This window comes from Ovis canadensis, chromosome 23 (genome assembly GCF_042477335.2).
Source record: "Ovis canadensis isolate MfBH-ARS-UI-01 breed Bighorn chromosome 23, ARS-UI_OviCan_v2, whole genome shotgun sequence".
In the NCBI taxonomy this organism is placed as follows: Eukaryota; Metazoa; Chordata; class Mammalia; order Artiodactyla; family Bovidae; genus Ovis; species Ovis canadensis.
In genome coordinates, this window is record NC_091267.1 from 24959521 (window position 1) to 24977275 (window position 17755).

A 17755-nucleotide genomic window follows, 5' to 3' on the forward strand; every position below is an offset into this window, starting at 1 on the left:
TGAATTACCCAGATCAAGGGAAAAATATAGAGGAAGTTTACTTCTAAGATCCAACGGCTCAGTTTTTAAAATATCTCTCCAATGTATTAATCTTGAGATCCTTCAGTCTTCTAGGGAACTGAGGAAGGGTAGATGTAATGATCAGTTCAGTTCAGTAGCTCAGTCGTGTCGACTCTTTGAGACCGCATGGACTGCAGTACCCCAGGCCTCCCTGTTCATCACCAACTCCCGGAGTTTACTCAAACTCATGCCCATTGAGTCGGTGATGCCATCCAACCATCTCATCTCTGTCATCCCATTCATTGCCTTCAATCTTTCCCAGCATCAGGGTCTTTTCAAATGAATCAGTTCTTCACATTTGGAGGCCAAAGTATTGGAGTTTCAGCTTCAACATCCGTCCTTCCAATGAATATCCAGAACTGATTTCCTTTAGGATGGACTGGTTGGATTTCCTTGAAGTCCAAGAGACTCTCAAAGTCTTCTCCAACACCACAGTTAAAAAGCATTAATTCTTCAGCATTCAGCTTTCTTTATAGTCCAACTCTCACATCAATACATGACTGCTGGAAAAATCATTGCTTTGACTAAACGGACCTTTGTGGGCAAAGTAATGTCTCTGCTTTTCAATATGCTGTCAAGGCTGGTCATAACTTTTCTTCCAGGGAGTAAGCATCTTTTAATTTCATGACTTTGGCCACCATCTGCAGTGATTTTGGAGCCCCCCAAAATAAAGTCTCTCACTGTTTCCCCATCTATTTGCCATGAGGTGATGGGACCAGATGCCATGATCCTGGTTTTCTGAATGGTGAGTTTTAACCTAACTTTTCACTCTCATCTTTCACTTTCATCAAGAGGCTCTTTAGTTCTTCACTTTCTACCATAATAGTGGTGTCATCTGCATACCTGAGCTTATTGATATTTCTCCTGACAATCTTGATTCCAGCTTGTGCTTCTTCCAGCCCAGCATTTCTCATGATGTACTCTGCATATAATTTAAATAAGCAGGGCAACAATATACAGCCTTGATGTACTCCTTTGACTATTTGGAACCAGTCTGTTGTTCCATGTCCAGTTCTAAGTACATATTGACTTGACAGTCTTAATTTGTTTATGTCAGTATCTCAGTGTCTGATACATAGTATATGCTCAACAAATGATTGTTGTTAAACAGTTGAATAGTTTTTAAAATACTACTTTTTAAATGGGATGGTTCCCTCCCCCTCTCACCAACAGCTTTGTCCAATGACAAACCAATAGCCTCCACTTCATTCTCCTGACTGGGGCTGCTGCTGCTGCTAAGTTACTTCAGTCATGTCTGATTCTGTGTGACTCCATAGATGGCAGCCCACCAGGCTCCGCTGTCCTTGGGATTCTCCAGGCAAGAACACTGGAGTGGGTTGCCATTTTTGTCTCCAATGCATGAAAGTGAAAAGTGAAAGTGAAGTCTCTCAGTTGTGTCCGACTCTTCACGACCCCCTGGACTGCAGCCTACCAGGCTTCTCAATCCATGAGATTTTCCAGGCAAGAGTACTGGAGTGGGTTGCCATTGCCTGCCTGGGGCTAGAGTTAGTAAAAAGAAAAAAGCACATATGATCATGTCAGTCTTCTGACTAACTTCTTACAACAGCTCAACATTGCCCTTAGGATAAGTCAACTCCACTGTGAGCAGGCAGAGCTCTTTAGATTCTGGTCTGTTCCCCAGCTTTGTCCTATTTTCACTGTTGGACAGTCTGCCCCAGATATCAGAAGCTTCTTCAATTTGCAAATCATTGTATTCAGTTCTCTATTTGTTAAAGCTAAGTCCTAATTTGGATATGCTTAAGTATAATTTCTGCTGTTACAAAAATAACAGCTATAGCTGTAAATGTACATATCTTTTGACAGTTGTAACATTTTTTTTAGGAAAAATTTTAAAAGTCAAATCAATGAACAGAAAAATATATTTATTACTATTTTTGATACCACTTTTCAGTTTGTTGTGGAAGATTAGTGCCGATTTATGCCCCAGCCTACTGTCCAACATGATGCTTAGTGTCTATATCACAGTCAAAAATACATATTTGGGGGCAATTTTAAAAGTTACTCCAAACCATCATTATTTTAATAAGCATTTCCATGATAATTATCTCTTCATGACTTTACCCCTTTTGTTGGTTTTTGGTCAGGTTATTAAATTAAAATAAAAGTTTAATTTTGTAATTCTGTGCCTTATTATTATGGCTACTAAATTCACTAAGAACTCATTCAAGTAAAAATGCCAAAACTCCTGTTTGACACATTACATTACTTCTATGATTAATGGAATTTTTAATTAGCAAGTTGTCATTGCATGCATGTATATATATTATATATATATATATAATTTTTGTAGATATAAATTAATGTCATTTAATCAATTATTCAAAATGTATTAAGTTTATAAGTGAATAAAAGCATTAAAGATCAGTATTTGTACGCATGGCTTAGAACACTTTCAGAGGCAACTAAATGATGATCCAACTCAGGAAAAGCAAATTTATTGGGCTATGAAACTGACATATGGAGAGACATATATCAGGTTTCAGGTACAGTTTGATCAGGGTTTCTGCTGTGTTTCATTAACTTTGTCGCTGCTCATTTCTGTTCCTCTCCAGGCTGCCTTGCTGTGTGTTCCTAGGGTTTTACAATAAAGTATAATATGTTTTCTATTATACTTCATTCTTTTACGGCATGAGAAATTTACTGTTTGTGCTTATCATGTGAAGGCTATGACTCTTAGATATTCCTCACAACAACATATCTCTCATGAGAAGAGTGAACAACATTATTGACCCTGGACTTGTACAGAAACAGAAATCAAAAGACTTTTCCAGAAATTTATTGACAGGTCACTTCAATGTGTACACTTTATTTCTGTACCAGCATATGATATTCCTGTTATTAAAGCCATCTCAAACTATCAAGGGTCACTTTGCATTAATGCAGACAGGAAAATAAACACTAGGGGCAGGGAACTCAACTGATAAGAAGAACTAAAGATTTTAGGCAGAGTCAAAGGGTGCTTTTCTCCACTGAGATACTTTAAATTTGAATACAAAGGTGGATCCAAAATGTCTTTAGCTCTAAGAAAATCAATTTAATTTAGTAGGAGATGAGATAAAAATTATTTCGAACAATTTGAAGAATCAAACCCCTGGAACTATTTAATCAAAGAAACATGTTATTTTGCCTCTCATTTCTTCTGAAATATGCAGTGTATGGAAGCTTTCAAAGACTGAGGCCAACTTCTGAAATTTCAAGTTGACAGTGCTAAATTATTTGGGGAGGCTCAAATTTGAAGCTAATGGCAGTTGAAACATATTCAATTTTTATTCTTATTTCATGAATTTTTGTTTTATAATTATTTAAATTTGCATTATTATGTTATCATCAAGATGACCAAAATACATCAAACATACCCTTGTCTTACCAGAGAAGATTCAAAACCATATATATATATATATAAAGTTATGGTTTCTAGCACAATTATAGCTATGAAAGCATACACATCAAAACAGAAATACATACAGTCATCATCAAAATTAGCCACTTTTTAACCAGGCTTTCCTAGACAACCCAGTACCCTGGAGAGAGAGAGAGAGTAAATAGTAGAGTCACATTATTAGTCAAGTATGTTTGTCTGGAATTTTTACTTGCTGAAATTAAGGCACATCTGACCCTACTTAAAGTCCATTGAAATATTTTTAGAAACCTTAAAAGGAAGTCTCCCATTTTTCTGCCTTCACTGGGATTCCCGGTTCTGTTCCTACCCCACCCAGTGATCCCTACCCGCAGTGCTTCTGCTCTCAAAGGCTCTACAAAGATCCGCCAAAGAGCTTCTGACACTAAGATTTCTCACAGCTTCTTTCTGATACAGTGACCCCAAGATTATGCTCATTTTCCAGGCTCATCCAGCACTTCCCAGAAAGGTGACTGGTGTGCGTGGTCATCATGGAGGTGAGATTCGAAGCCTTTTTCTTAATACACCTCCACAGTGACTGAGGCAGGCCGGGGACTAGGGAAAGTGGCACACTGCCTTTTATGGTTTCTACCAGGAATTGGCAAACATACATTCCACTCACACATCACTGATAGAGTAAGTCACATACATGAGACCCTATTCTGTCACTAGAAAAAGAACTGGGTGAGATCTGTAGTCACTGTAATCACAGGGGTTTCAACTGTCTCTCTTCATAGGACAAATTGTTCACAGAAGATTCCTAGACCTTTCATACCGGTGGGTTTTTGGTCTGTTGGCAACATTTGTCATCCAGACATTTTCAGATGTGTTGGAATCCTTGGCTAAGTGCTGAGTGTGCGTGCTAAGTCACTTCAGTCGTGTCTGATTCTTTGTGCACATCAAGAATACTGGAATGGGTTGTCATGCCCTCCTCTAGGAGATCTTCCTGACCCTGGGATTAAAGCCCCATCATCTCTATGTCTCCTGAATTATCAGATGGGTTCTTTACCATTAGGAATCCTCTGGTTAAGCTCTACTGAGAATCAAATGTGAATTTGCTATGCTATGACTTTTTGTTTATTGTTTCTTTATGTCTTTGTTTTTCTATCCAGAAAACACACAATATGGTTACATTTCTCAGTTTGTCCTAGTACAGAGTTTCTTCTTTCCCTGGAAGCCTCTAAAAATATTTTTTTGACCAGATACTTAATTTTTTTCTGGCTTAATGTCCTTGTTCTAGATAACAAAAAATAATTTGTACCCTGTCCAGAATCCCCTAGTCATACGCATAAGACCATAGCATGGATATTATAAAGTTTAAGCATTCCTTCACTCCTTTGCTCCAATTACTAATTTGTTCTACAATAAACTCTTCACAGAAATGTTTATAGGTGGTGGCTATTATATAAATGCTGACAATAAACTGTCCTGCTGATCAGTGAGCAATGCCCTTACTCTTCCAAAGAGCTTACTACTTTCTGAACAATTATCCATGACTGAATCAATGCATGAAAAGCTTTCTTGCCTATTCTGCATTATTGAAATATAGTTCATGGTTCAGTTCAGTTCAATCACTCAGTCGTGTTTGACTCTTTGCGAGCCCATGAATTACAGCACGCCAGGCCTCCCTGTCCATCACCATCTCCCGGAGTTCACCCAAACTCATGCCCATAGTTCATGGTTCATGAACTATGTCACCAGTTCATGGCAAAATATTTCAAAAAACTAGCTAGGAAAGAGCAGAAAATTCATTTGAAAGAAGACAAGGTAACTGGAATTTCCCTGAAGAGATCTGGGCCCAGTTTTCTAAACAGGTTGTTATAAACTGCTTTTCTCATGGCGGCAGGTCCTTATTTTGTTGGCTCTCCCTCGTATCACCAATATTTTTTGTCCTCCTTTTCATCTGTAGGGACTTTTTCCCAGTACATTGCAGCCAGAAGGCCAGGAGAGCAGCTGTCTCCACTAGAGAAACCTATTATTTGCCAGATGGATGGGCTTCTACCTGGATTCATTGGTTGTTTTCCCCAACACCTCAGGGTACCTTGTAGTCTTTGCAATAATTGAAGACTTGTTCCAATCTGGATCAGAGCCGGTCTACATTTTAAGAGACTTAAAATCTATTTATTTTAGACTGTGATATTTAGGAACAGTATGTTTCTGAGTAAGCAAAAGGAATTTTGGATTTACTCTGAAGTTAATGAAGGTTAAGAAATACCAAAAATTATATAAACTTCAGGACACAGAAAATCTGGGTTTTTGCTTGCTAAAAACTAAATTCAGATGCTTATAATCTCAGTGGAATGTAAAATCTTCATAGTCAATTACTACTATAACAATTTTTTTGTTTTCTTCTTATATTTTATTTGAGAGCCTCTAAACTATGAAAAGAAATCAAAATAGTGGTCATATAACAAAATCAAATAATTAAGAGTTTAAAAACAACATATTGGGTCAGTTATCTACATACAGGAGAAGGATTGGACATATAGGATTGGTGTATAAGCAATATAATAATGGATATAAAAAACATCTGGCACATTCCTTGGCACAAAGTACACATTTAATAAATGTTTGTTGAATAGATAAATGCGGGACCAATTTGCTAAATTAGTTTTGTCAGTGTTCTGTAGTGTCTCACCTTTTTCTCAGTTTATGTAACTATGTTCCACCGATCAGTCTATCAAATAATATAAACCATCTTTTATAGAAATAAATTCCTTACTTTTTCTGAAAAAAAAGTCACACTTATAGGCTTATAATTTAAAACTTTGATAATTGTTATAAGTAAATTCATCTCATACTCGAGAACAGACTTTCATTGAAAAACACTGGATGAGGTAACTTCTCAACCTTTCCTGCTGGCACAGGTTTAATAGAAATTTATTTTTTGGAAAAAGCTTCTGTAATAGTGATACTTTTGGGGGGGGGAAGCTTTTTATAATACTTCTAGAACTGATAGCAATCATATTCAGTAAATTAGTTTTTGCTTAAAGTTTATCATTGGTTATATAAATAGAAATCTTAGCTCATTAAGGTGAAAGAAAAAGGAAATACATATTCTATAGCTCTAATACTTCTGTGAAAATGTGCATACTTATTTTTTTAATGTTTCATTAAGATATAGAGACAAGTGACCAGGGCAGATAGATACACAAATGCAGATGCTTCTTAGAGAGTTAACATGAAAAATTTGATTAGATAAGAAATAAATGCCTGTATCCTCAAACGCTGCATGACTGCAGAAAGGAAATTTTCCAGGCATTGTTTTGAAATATATAGGGAGTTACACTGAAATTGACACTTGGAAGAATCTGAAAACCATGACAATAGTTCTGTAAAGGGATGGTAATTTGGCTATATAATTAAATTGGAATGTGTTCAGTAAGCAGATGTGTGCAAATAAAGCAACATCTAAGCTCCGGGTTTGCACTTCTTGATCTTTCTTTTGTCTGCCTTTTTATGAGGACACCCCATGGCTTTCTGTTGTTGCTGTGTTGTTGTTCTTCTTCTTCTCCTCACTAAATTAGCTCCCGGCACTAACACACTCCTTAGGTTTATTCAGGAGCCTAGCAGGCTGCAAAGTTCCATTTTGTCAACAGATGGCGTAAGGAATGATTCTCCATGCTCAGTGACTTCAAAACATTATGCTATTGCTGTCCCAAAGCTGATTTGAAATTATTTCCATGCTATTGTTAAATGGAAACAAACTTTTTCACATTTCTAAAGTCATTGACAATGGGACACTATTTGCAAATGACATAAACGGCAAAATATTTCCTTTTCCATGAAACAAAACCAAGAGTCAAAAAAGTGGCTTAATAAGAGAAAACACTACTAAGGGTTTCTTTCACCTACCTACCACAATATGCTATTAAGTCCAGCTTCCACTCTTTATACCCCAAAAAGCAGGACTCAGATTCCCATGAAAATATGAATGGCAATCTATTCTCAGATAATTCATAGTAGGTTCTTAGTGGCAATTATTTTACTTGTATAAACTGATATAATTTCACTATATTCCACTTTAGTGCTAGTATAATAGCACATGGGAGCTTGATTCAAGATACAGTTGCAAATAAACATAAAAGAGAAAACTTTCTAATACAACAGAGAAGAGAGAGATAAATTTAAAAAAAAATTAGAGCTATAAATTCCTCCTTGGAAGAAAAGCTATGACAAACAGACAGCATATTAAAAAAGAAGAGACATCACATTACCAACAAATGTTTGTATAGTCAAAGTTATGGTTTTTCCAATAGTCATGTACAGATATGGGAGTTGGACCATAAGGAAGGCTGAGAGCCGAAGAATTGATGCTTTCAAACTGTGGTGCTGGAGAAGACTCTTGAGAGTCCCTTGGACAGCAAGAAGATCAAACCAGTCAATCCTAAAGGAAATCAGCCCTGATATTCATTGGAAGGACAGATGCTAAAGCTGAAGCTCTAATGCTCTGGCCACCTGATGCAAAGAGCCAACTCACTGGAACAGACCCTGATGCTGGGGAAGATTGATGGCAAGGGGAGAGGGGGGCGACAGATGGTTGGATGGCATCACTGACTCAATGGACACGAGTTTGAACAAACTCCAGGAGATAGTGAAGGACAGGGAAGCCTGTTGTAGTGCAGTCCACGGGGTCACAAAGACTCAGGAATGGCTTAGCAACTGAACAACAGCAACAAAATACTTTATCATTGAATTTAAACTGTCATTTATTGATGTGAAAATGCGAGATAAACACTGACTTGTCCAAATCACTCAAGGGTACCTCAATTTCCAGTGCTCTCATGATTCATAGTTCTGGTCACAGAAGTTGATTTAGTCTTTAATATTAAGACTTATCCTGCCTCAGCTTTTACTGGTGGGACTGAGAAAGGCATACACATAAGTACTAGGTCAACCTAAGCAACTTTTTACTAATACCTAGAGATTTGACATCAAAAGTGATTTTCTGGATTAACTCTTTATTATTTTTAGTGTGAAAAATGTTTTAATTTCTCATTGATAATTTTTATGTTGATTACATGTTGAAATGGTAATTGGGCTAAGTAGACTAAATTACTTAAGCTAATTTTCCATACTCCTTTACACTTTTCTTAATGGGATTGTTGAAAAAATTTTCATTAAATTTGTACCTATGTTTTTATTTCTATAGCACAGCACTGGAATAGATGATTGATTTTTTTAAATGTATTTTTGGTTTAGTATTTATTTATTTTTAAAAAATTTGTATTGGAAGATAGTTGCTTTACAGTGTTGTTAGTTTCTACTGTATGACAGTGTAAATCAACTATATGTATATATATATCCCTTCCTTTTTGGATTTCCTTCCCATTTAGATCACCACAGAGAATTGAGTCAAGTTCTCTGTGATATACAGTAGGTTGTCACTAGTTATCTCTTTTATCCATGTAGCAAGAGTGTATAGATTTCAATTCCAGGGGTGGGATGAATTTGGATAAACCCATTGCAGAAATCTGTTGGTGATTCTAGACTGAAAGGGTTCCTTTTGCATAAAGTAGGAGATTTTAGAGGCCCGCTCCTTGGAACATCTAGCATGTGGATGGGTACTTTGTTGTTGGTGGTGTTATGGGGGAATGGAAGAGCTTTCCTCTACCCAGGAGGGGCAACGAAGCCAAAAGAGTGAGAGGGAGAGACAGCGAGAGGGAAATGGAGAGCGGAGTCATGGCTGTGATGCTGTAGTGTTAATATTAGCCTCTCAATCATGTCGGATAATTTGTGACCCCAAGGACTGTAGCCCACCAGGCTCCTCAGTCCATGGCGATCCTCTAGGCAAGAACACCAGTGTGGGTAGCCATTCCCATCTCCAGGGGACCTTCCCTACTCAAGGATCGAACCCAGGTCTCCTGCATTATTGTAGGGAGACTCTATAAACTGATATTTTCCCATTAAAACATCTCACTACCCCTGCGCTCATCTCTGAGCTATCGCATGTAGGGTTGTAATTAACATTAGTATTTATTTTTACTAATGCATGTGACTTTTTAAATGCTTTTGAAAGCTGTTTGATATTATTTTGCAATTGTATTGAGTTCTTACTGGCAGAAATTCATTTTATGGGAAAGAATAAATAATACTGAACTCTGGAAATTTTCAACAATGTCAAGAATAATTTTATCTGTGATATTTTAAAAAGATTTTCCATTATTTTCTTTCACATTATACACTCCTACACTGTATACACTATTTGCATAACAATGTGGAGTGTTTATGAATAACTTAACAAATTCATATTCTCCATCAACCCTAATGACAGCATTATTAGCTCAACCTTTAATGCATAATCACAGCAGGAGGTTTTTGAAACATTAAGTCTGTAGAACAGAAGTGTAAAAATTGGCAAGAAAATCAGACAGTTCTTTTCCTGTACACAGAGCTGAGTTACCTCTCAGTACCTTATGGTCTGGTTTCCCACCTTCTTTTCCCTTTTATTCGAGCAGTTCTATTCAATATCTGTTATATTAGACTTTAAGTCAACTTCATTCTATAAATAATCAGGAAAAAGAATGGTTATAAAAGAAGATACAGATTTTCAGGAAACAGAATATTCTACTGTCCTCCCATGTTAGGAGAAGAAGGGTGCACTGCTGAATATGCTAGAATTAATCTTGCATATAACACCATGGAAAATAAACAATACAATTTAAAATAGTTTCTTAAAATGAAACTGGTAATTTATAGTGTTTTGAATGAATTGTGAAAAATTAAATCACATAATGAATACCAGGAATGGATGAATGAACACTGAAATTTTTGTTACCAGTAATGGCTGGAATCATCCTATGATATTAGGAATGCACCATTGAAGCCTAAATGTGTGGCAAATGACTCTCTTCCAATCACAAGAAGGAAGAGAGTCCAGCAGTTTCTAGATTTTTGTGTAGAAGTTAAGGACATTTGCTGTATTGGTGGTAATTATAAAAGAAAAAAAAATGTAAATGCTTGCAATAGAAGAACTGTTTTGTTAAATAGTAAAGAAAAAAAAAAGTTAATATAGCAAAGCCCATGTGTGAGGATCGTGGGAGGAGTTGTATTCTGATTATTAATGGTTTTTCTTTTTAGGACACAGCTTTGCATTTTGAGAATTTAACCATTTCTAAACCCAAAATATAAAAGTAGTACCAGTTTCAAATTTCTCGAAGAATCAGCTCTTAGCTGTGAGTATCATGGGAAAATCTGCAAATCAAGATCACTTTTGTGCAAGCCTTCTTAGACAGACAGCAAATTACCTTGATAAAATGTGTATCAGGGAAATATTGATAAGAAAGCAACATAACTTGACTGGATATTTTGTTATGATTTCTTAAAATTATAAATTTAGAAATAAAAAAATTTATGATCAAATGCAATTGAACGCTCTCATAAAGGGACAGTCGTTACTTAAATCCACTAGGTCCTCCACTGATATTAAAAAAAAAAAAAACTTTTTAATGAAGTGCACTAATAAATGACTACATAGTTGCTGTAGAAACATCAAAAGGAAGAATTCCTTTTCCCCAATCTACAAGGTTATATTTGTAAAGTACAAAAATTAATCAATAATTTTACAAATTAGAGATAGAGTTTAAATACTTCATTTTCCCAAAAAGATGTTGGATTCTTCTAAGTAGAGAACAATGGGTTTATTGGGACATAACCCCACTATAAGTCAACTTGCAATGGGTTTCTTGGGACATAACTTCACTGGAAAGATAAATCCAGAGAGAGTACTTAATAATTTAATGAGAATATAAGATACCTCCAACACATCTACTTGAAAGCAAAACCTGTCCTAATTTTTAAGTTACTCTATTTGTTATTCTCCATTTAAATATAAAAATAATGTTGTCTACAAGACTTAATTTTGCCTATTCAAAATAAATGTTTTCTTTCTTCTAGTTGCACAACAAATGTTTCATAATTTTTGGCTTAGAATCCATATCAAATGGTCTTCTAAATGGCCCAATTCTTTCCATTTTTATTTAATTCAGACCTTGCCATTACTAAGCCAATCTGACTGTTTAGGAATAGGCTCCTTATTCAGGCTTTCCTGATTTGAGAATGATTTGGATATTTTCTACAAGAATTATGAGGTTAAGACTTTTAATTTCCAGACAACTTCATTCAAATGGTGAAATCTGTGACTGGGGCTGTTGGATGACACGGACACCACGCTATAGCGTAATGGCAGCCTTACTGGGAAGCCAAACAGACCAGCGGTGCTGAGAAGTGGAGGAAAGAAAAGGCCTGGCCTCTGAATTAATGATTAGGCTTTTCAATAATTTTGATCAAATTATACCTTAGATTTGTCAGGTAAATGGTTCCTCTTTATATTTATTATTGATATTGTTACTTCACTTGCTTAGGCTAGCTTGAGTTGGAATTCAATTTATTTGCAACACCGTTTTGACTAATGCAAAATTCAAAGAGAGATACAATTATTAAGATAATATAAAATGACCACATAATATTGATAAAGTGATAAGATAAATATTACCTTTATCACAAAGTATGAGAAAATAATCTCATATCCAGAGATATGTAGGTTCAGGCCTCTAAACTGAGATCATCTTTCTATAAAATATATTATCATTATTGTTTATTATTGGAATCTATAATGATGTACCAGTGGTAAGACTGGTTGAGATCTAAATTCAAGCTAACTCAGAGATGAGGATCCTTTGGGAACTCAGGTGGTTATCTCTGTTCAACTTTAAAGTAACCAGTGACTTTGAGAAATCATTAAATAGTCTAAACATGTTTGTCTGCAAAATGATAGTAACAATATTTGCATCTTAGCATCATTTTCAGGATTTGATGAGCTAGTAAATGCAAAAATCTCTTGGCACAATTTCTGACAGCATAAGTAAAACAAAATAAATTATTATTATATTTTTTCCTAACTAATGAATCAGTGTTCTATCAAATAAGATGGATCAAGTAGAAAGATTTCAGTTCTGATAGAGAGAGTGGAGAATTATCAATAAATATGCCAATCCTAAGGACTGGCTTCACACACTGTTGTTATAGTCATTAAGTTATGTGTGACTGTAGTCCACCAGGCTTCTCTGTCCATGGGATTTCCCAGACAAAAAAACTGGAGTGGGTTGTCATTTCCTCCTCCAGGGGATGTTCCCGACCTAGGGATCATATCCACATCTCCTGCAGGTGGATTCTTTACCACTGAGCCTCCAGGAAAGCCCAGCTTTGCACAACACAATGGAGGGTAAATAAAATAAGGCCACCCAGGTGGCATCTAGATCAGAGTCCTACAGAAGCTCCCTGAGACTGAGGGCAATTAGGTAAATTCTGGATCTGAATTGCTGGTGCATGAGGGTCATTAATATATTCATCTGTGTGCTGAGGAAGATCCATGCACTCTACTGAATAGAAGTCAGGGTTTTTCCTGTAGAGTGGCTCCTTAGACATAGGCATTGAGAAAGATCAGAAACGTAGGCATTGAGAAAGACCAATGAAAAGCTGCCCATCACCCCCTAATGCATACACAGAAAGCTAGCACCACTGCTAAGGAAATGGATCTATTGATTTAATGTACTTTGTGAAGAGAAGACTATCAATTTTCTCTCCTGACTCCACTCCCAGGAGAGCATTTATCCCCTAGAAATGATCTGGCTCAAGACAAACAAGAGTGAACAGCTCTAATAGGACTTTAGTTCCTATTCAGGGAAACAAAGAAAAAAATGAAGTTGGTCCTCGTGACTTAACCCCCCACCTCAAAAGATCCAGATTACAATCTTCCACCATCCTCTATCAGTCACTTGAATTCAGGTCATTTTGGATACTTGAGCCCTTAGTGTCTTCCTTCCATCAGAATGAAGCTTCCCTAAAACCAGTTTACCAGCCTCCAAAGCTGTTATGCTGGAAGTTCAAAATTACATTTCATTGGCTTCTTCATTCTTTATTCAAAAAAAGTAGTATGTTTTATCATTATTAACTCAACAGATTTATACTGATTACAAATCTAAAATCTAATCCAGATTAGGAATGAAAAGAATTGTTTTGCTTTGCTCATTGACCATTGAAAAGCTGTCTTTAATTCATATAGTAAAAAGGAAAAAAAATGTTTTGAATAAAAGCACTCACAACTATTTGTACTTTCCCCTTTGGAAATATGATCATTGAAATCACAAATATCCTTAACCACAAGCTGTGACTTTTCTACTATCCAAGGTTGAGGTTCACAGCTAGGAGGTAACATGTCAGGATTCTTTTTAACACTTCACTTCAAAATACAAGCTCTGGCAGGTGTAAGTCATTCCTCTGGGAGCACAGATTAACCAGACTTGGGATATTCAGAGGAAGCATAAGTCTGAGACTCATGCTGTATTTATTCACTGCACTTTCTGTTTGAATGTAAAAAGTCCTTATGTGGAAGAAGTTTCAACTGTTTTACTAGAAAAGTTTTTTAGATATGGCCATCTTAGCTTATTCCAAATATCTTGTAAGGGGAAAGTCAGTGTCACTTTCCCTTTGAGAGATGAGCTCTAAATTTGGGAAGAAATGCCATTAAAATATATAACTCTACTATTGCAGTTGATTAAATGAAAAAGCAAAATAGACATCAAACAAAGAAATGTTCTGGTACATTCTTGAAGTGGAAATGTCAGGGGGCATTGAAAAGCCATCCCAATTATCACTGAATCCAGGATGGTCTGTCTTTATTTCACTATCAGTGGCCAAGGTAGCCTGGCCAGACGTCTCAGCTTGACGGCTCAAGCCATGCTCCTTAATGGGCTGGCTCTGGGTCCACTGAATTTTGTCACTTTACAGGCTATTCGGGTGTTATTTGCATCAATTCTCTTTCTCAGTGGCTTTGCCCGCTCCCCTGGCCCTGTCTCTTCATCTCTCCATGCTGTACATACACACGAGTTCATCAAATCCCTCTCAACTCCAGGGCAGCCCAATCTGGCACCTGAAGAGCAGGTTCAGATGCTACACCCTGAAGCTTGAAAACCTTTTAGTTAGTGCCAGAGCTCTTATTAAGCCAACCAAATTGTTCCAAATTATGTCTACCAGGGGCACAAAAAGCTAGTGGTGAGGGATCCACATGAAATTTTTGTGTGATACTGAATTTTCTGCAGTTTTACTTCACTTTTCATAAGCAATCTCTTCCACATGCCTATAATTGTTAACCTTCCAGTCATAGATTTCACCTTGTCACAAACTTGAAAAATTTGTATGGACAAAAGGCAGTGCTGGACAGGAATAAGAGAGAATGCAAAGGTAAACCAAAGGGTTTTCAAAAAGAAAGTACTTCCTTGAATGTAAAACAAGAAGACCATCCCAGGTTCAAGGGGAAATTATTCTGTTTTGATAATTGTTATTTTGACATTGTAGAGCTTCCCAGGTGGCTCAGTAGTAAAGAACCCACCTTCCAATGCAGGTGACGCAGGAGACACAGGTTCGATCCCTGGGTCAGGAAGATCCCCTAAAGGAGGAAATGGCAACCCACTCACATATTCTTGCCTGGAAAATCCCATGGACACAGGAGCCTGTTGGGCTAGAGTCCATAGGGTTGCAAAGAGTCAGACATGACTGAGTGAGCACACATGCAGGCCCGCGTGTAAGTTTTCACACTGCATTTTACATTGGAATGGTCAGCTCAGCTCAGTTCAGTCATTCAGTCGTGTCTGACTCTGCGACCCCATGAATCGCAGCACACCAGGCCTCCCTGTCTATCACCAACTCCCGGAGTTCACCCAAACTCATGTCCATCGAGTTGGTGATGCCATCCAGCCATCTCATCCTCTGTCGTTCCCTTCTCCTCCTGCCCCCAATCCCTACCAGCATCAGAGTCTTTTCCAATGAGACAACTCTTCGCATGAGGTGGCCAAAGTACTGGAGTTTCAGCTATAGCATCATTCCTTCCAAAGAAATCCCAGGGTTGATCTCCTTCAGAATGGACAGGTTGGATCTCCTTGCAGTCCAAGCGACCCTCAAGAGTCTTCTCCAACACCACAGTTCAAAAGCATCAATTCTTCAGCAATCAGCCTTCTTCACAGTCCAACTCTCACATCCATACATGACCACAGGAAAAACCATAGCCTTGACTAGATGGACCTTTGTTGGCAAAGTAATGTCTCTGCTTTTGAATATACTATCTAGGTTGGTCATAACTTTTCTTCCAAGGAGAAAGCATCTTTTAATTTCATGGCTGCACTCACCATCTGCAGTGATTTTGGAGCCCCCAAAAATAAAGTCTGACACTGTTTCCACTGTTTCCCCATCTATTTGCCATGAAGTGATGGGACCAGATGCCATGATCTTCGTTTTCTGAACATTGAGCTTTAAGCCAACTTTTTCACTCTCCTCTTTCCCTTTCATCAAGAGGCTTTTTAGTTCCTCTTCACTTTCTGCCATAAGGGTGGTGTCATCTGCATATCTGAGGTTATTGATATTTCTCCCAGCAATCTTGATTCCAGCTTGTGTTTCTTCCAGCCTAGTGTTTCTCATGACGCACTCTCCATATAAGTTAAATAAGCAGGGTGACAATGTTCATATGTAGGGAAAAACTAACAAGCATTATTTGCTGTGTATTTAAAACTTTGGTTGATGCTGTGAGTGATATAAGGTATTTATGAAATAAACACTCTGTGATAGCTCATAATCTAGTTTGGCACAGTTTTAAAATATACCAAAACTTAAAAGCAAGAATAAAACTATATTAATCCTATTCAATTTTGCATAATACGAACTATGTATACTGCATTTGCTTAGAAGAATGAGAAAATTCTCCCAGATTTCATGGTGGTATTTAAAAGGGTCCTGAAATACTGATATAATTGAAAGAGAGGGGAAGGAAGAATTTTTAAAATGATTTTAGCTTTGTTAAGACTAGAAAACCCAATTGAGCCTGCAGTACTTGGAGAAAATAAATAAATGGTGTTTCCAGCTGTTACATTTGAGGTAACTTTTTACACAGTCAAGGAAAACTAATACACAAATGACTGTGCCATTACGAGTGTAGTAGACACATGATATACTACCTAGAATTTGTAATCCTTTTTAAAATTAACATATTCACTGTCATTGAGGAAATATCCTCATACAAATTTTTGTTGTCACACGTCATCTTCCCAAATAAGAGTGAATTGTGACACATTCAAGAAAATCCCATCTGTTACTTTTTTGCTGGATTTTGTATCTCAAGTAGAGTAATAATGTTTGGAACCAAGCAATCTTGAAGCATGCATATTTACGATCTATCACTTTGCCCCTCTGAATTATATAATTTAAATGTTATTTTTTAAACCAGGTAATTTTTGTTGATGATTATTATTTTGCTGAGTTCTTGTCATTTTCGATTAATATAGATAAATTCCCATTCTCTGATATGAAATAAAAGAGATGCTGTGTTTCTAACCTTTGATGTGTGTGTGCCAAATGTTGAAAGCTTCAGAGTCAAAAGTCCCTTTAATCACTGAGGATTTGCAAAAAGACCCACTAAAAATGTCACTGTGTCTATAGAACAAACCCAGGGTTCCTAAGTATTTTATACAAATTAACTTTTGAAGCTCCTGTAGATTTCCTTGTCTAGGGAATCTGCAAACCCAATGCCTGTATAATGTATCTTTCTTACAGTTCTTAAACAGGAGATAAGATTACTCCTAGGATTGTGGTAACATTGTTGCTCATGCTTGCTGGTTATACATTCTAAATATCTTCATTTAAACTGTAGCTAATTTAACTTAATTTCTTTGATGACTAGGTTTATTATGCCAGTAGACATCTGCATATTGGTCTATAAATAGCCAGCATCACAATTCTTAACAGAAAATGAGAATCTCTTTCTCCCAGTCCTCTGAAATCTTTCGCAGAACTGCAGCGATTTCATTTGTCCAATACTTAGCAAGAAGAGTACCAGGAAGAAGACGTAAATTTCTACTGAGTCTAGTTGTTTTTCTTTTTCCAGATCTTTCAGTCTAAGCTGAACATATAATCTAAGGAATTTCTATGCTTAAATGCAATACTTGAGTGAAAATGAAAAGTTATAAACATTTTAAAAAGAACATCTGTCCTATGCATACAGGGTAATAAATCTCCCACTTTTGGGTATAATGAAAACTCTGGCATTCATAATCAGAACATTCTGGATTTGAATTCCAGCTTTCTCAGTGAACTGTGTGATCTTGAACTAGAATTTTACACTTTCTGATTCTCAGTTTCTCAGTGTCCAGATGTGACTACTAATAATTTATGCTTAAAAAATAAGCATTACTTGTCTGCATTTGCTTTAAATTTGCAGGTGGGATTTGCCTT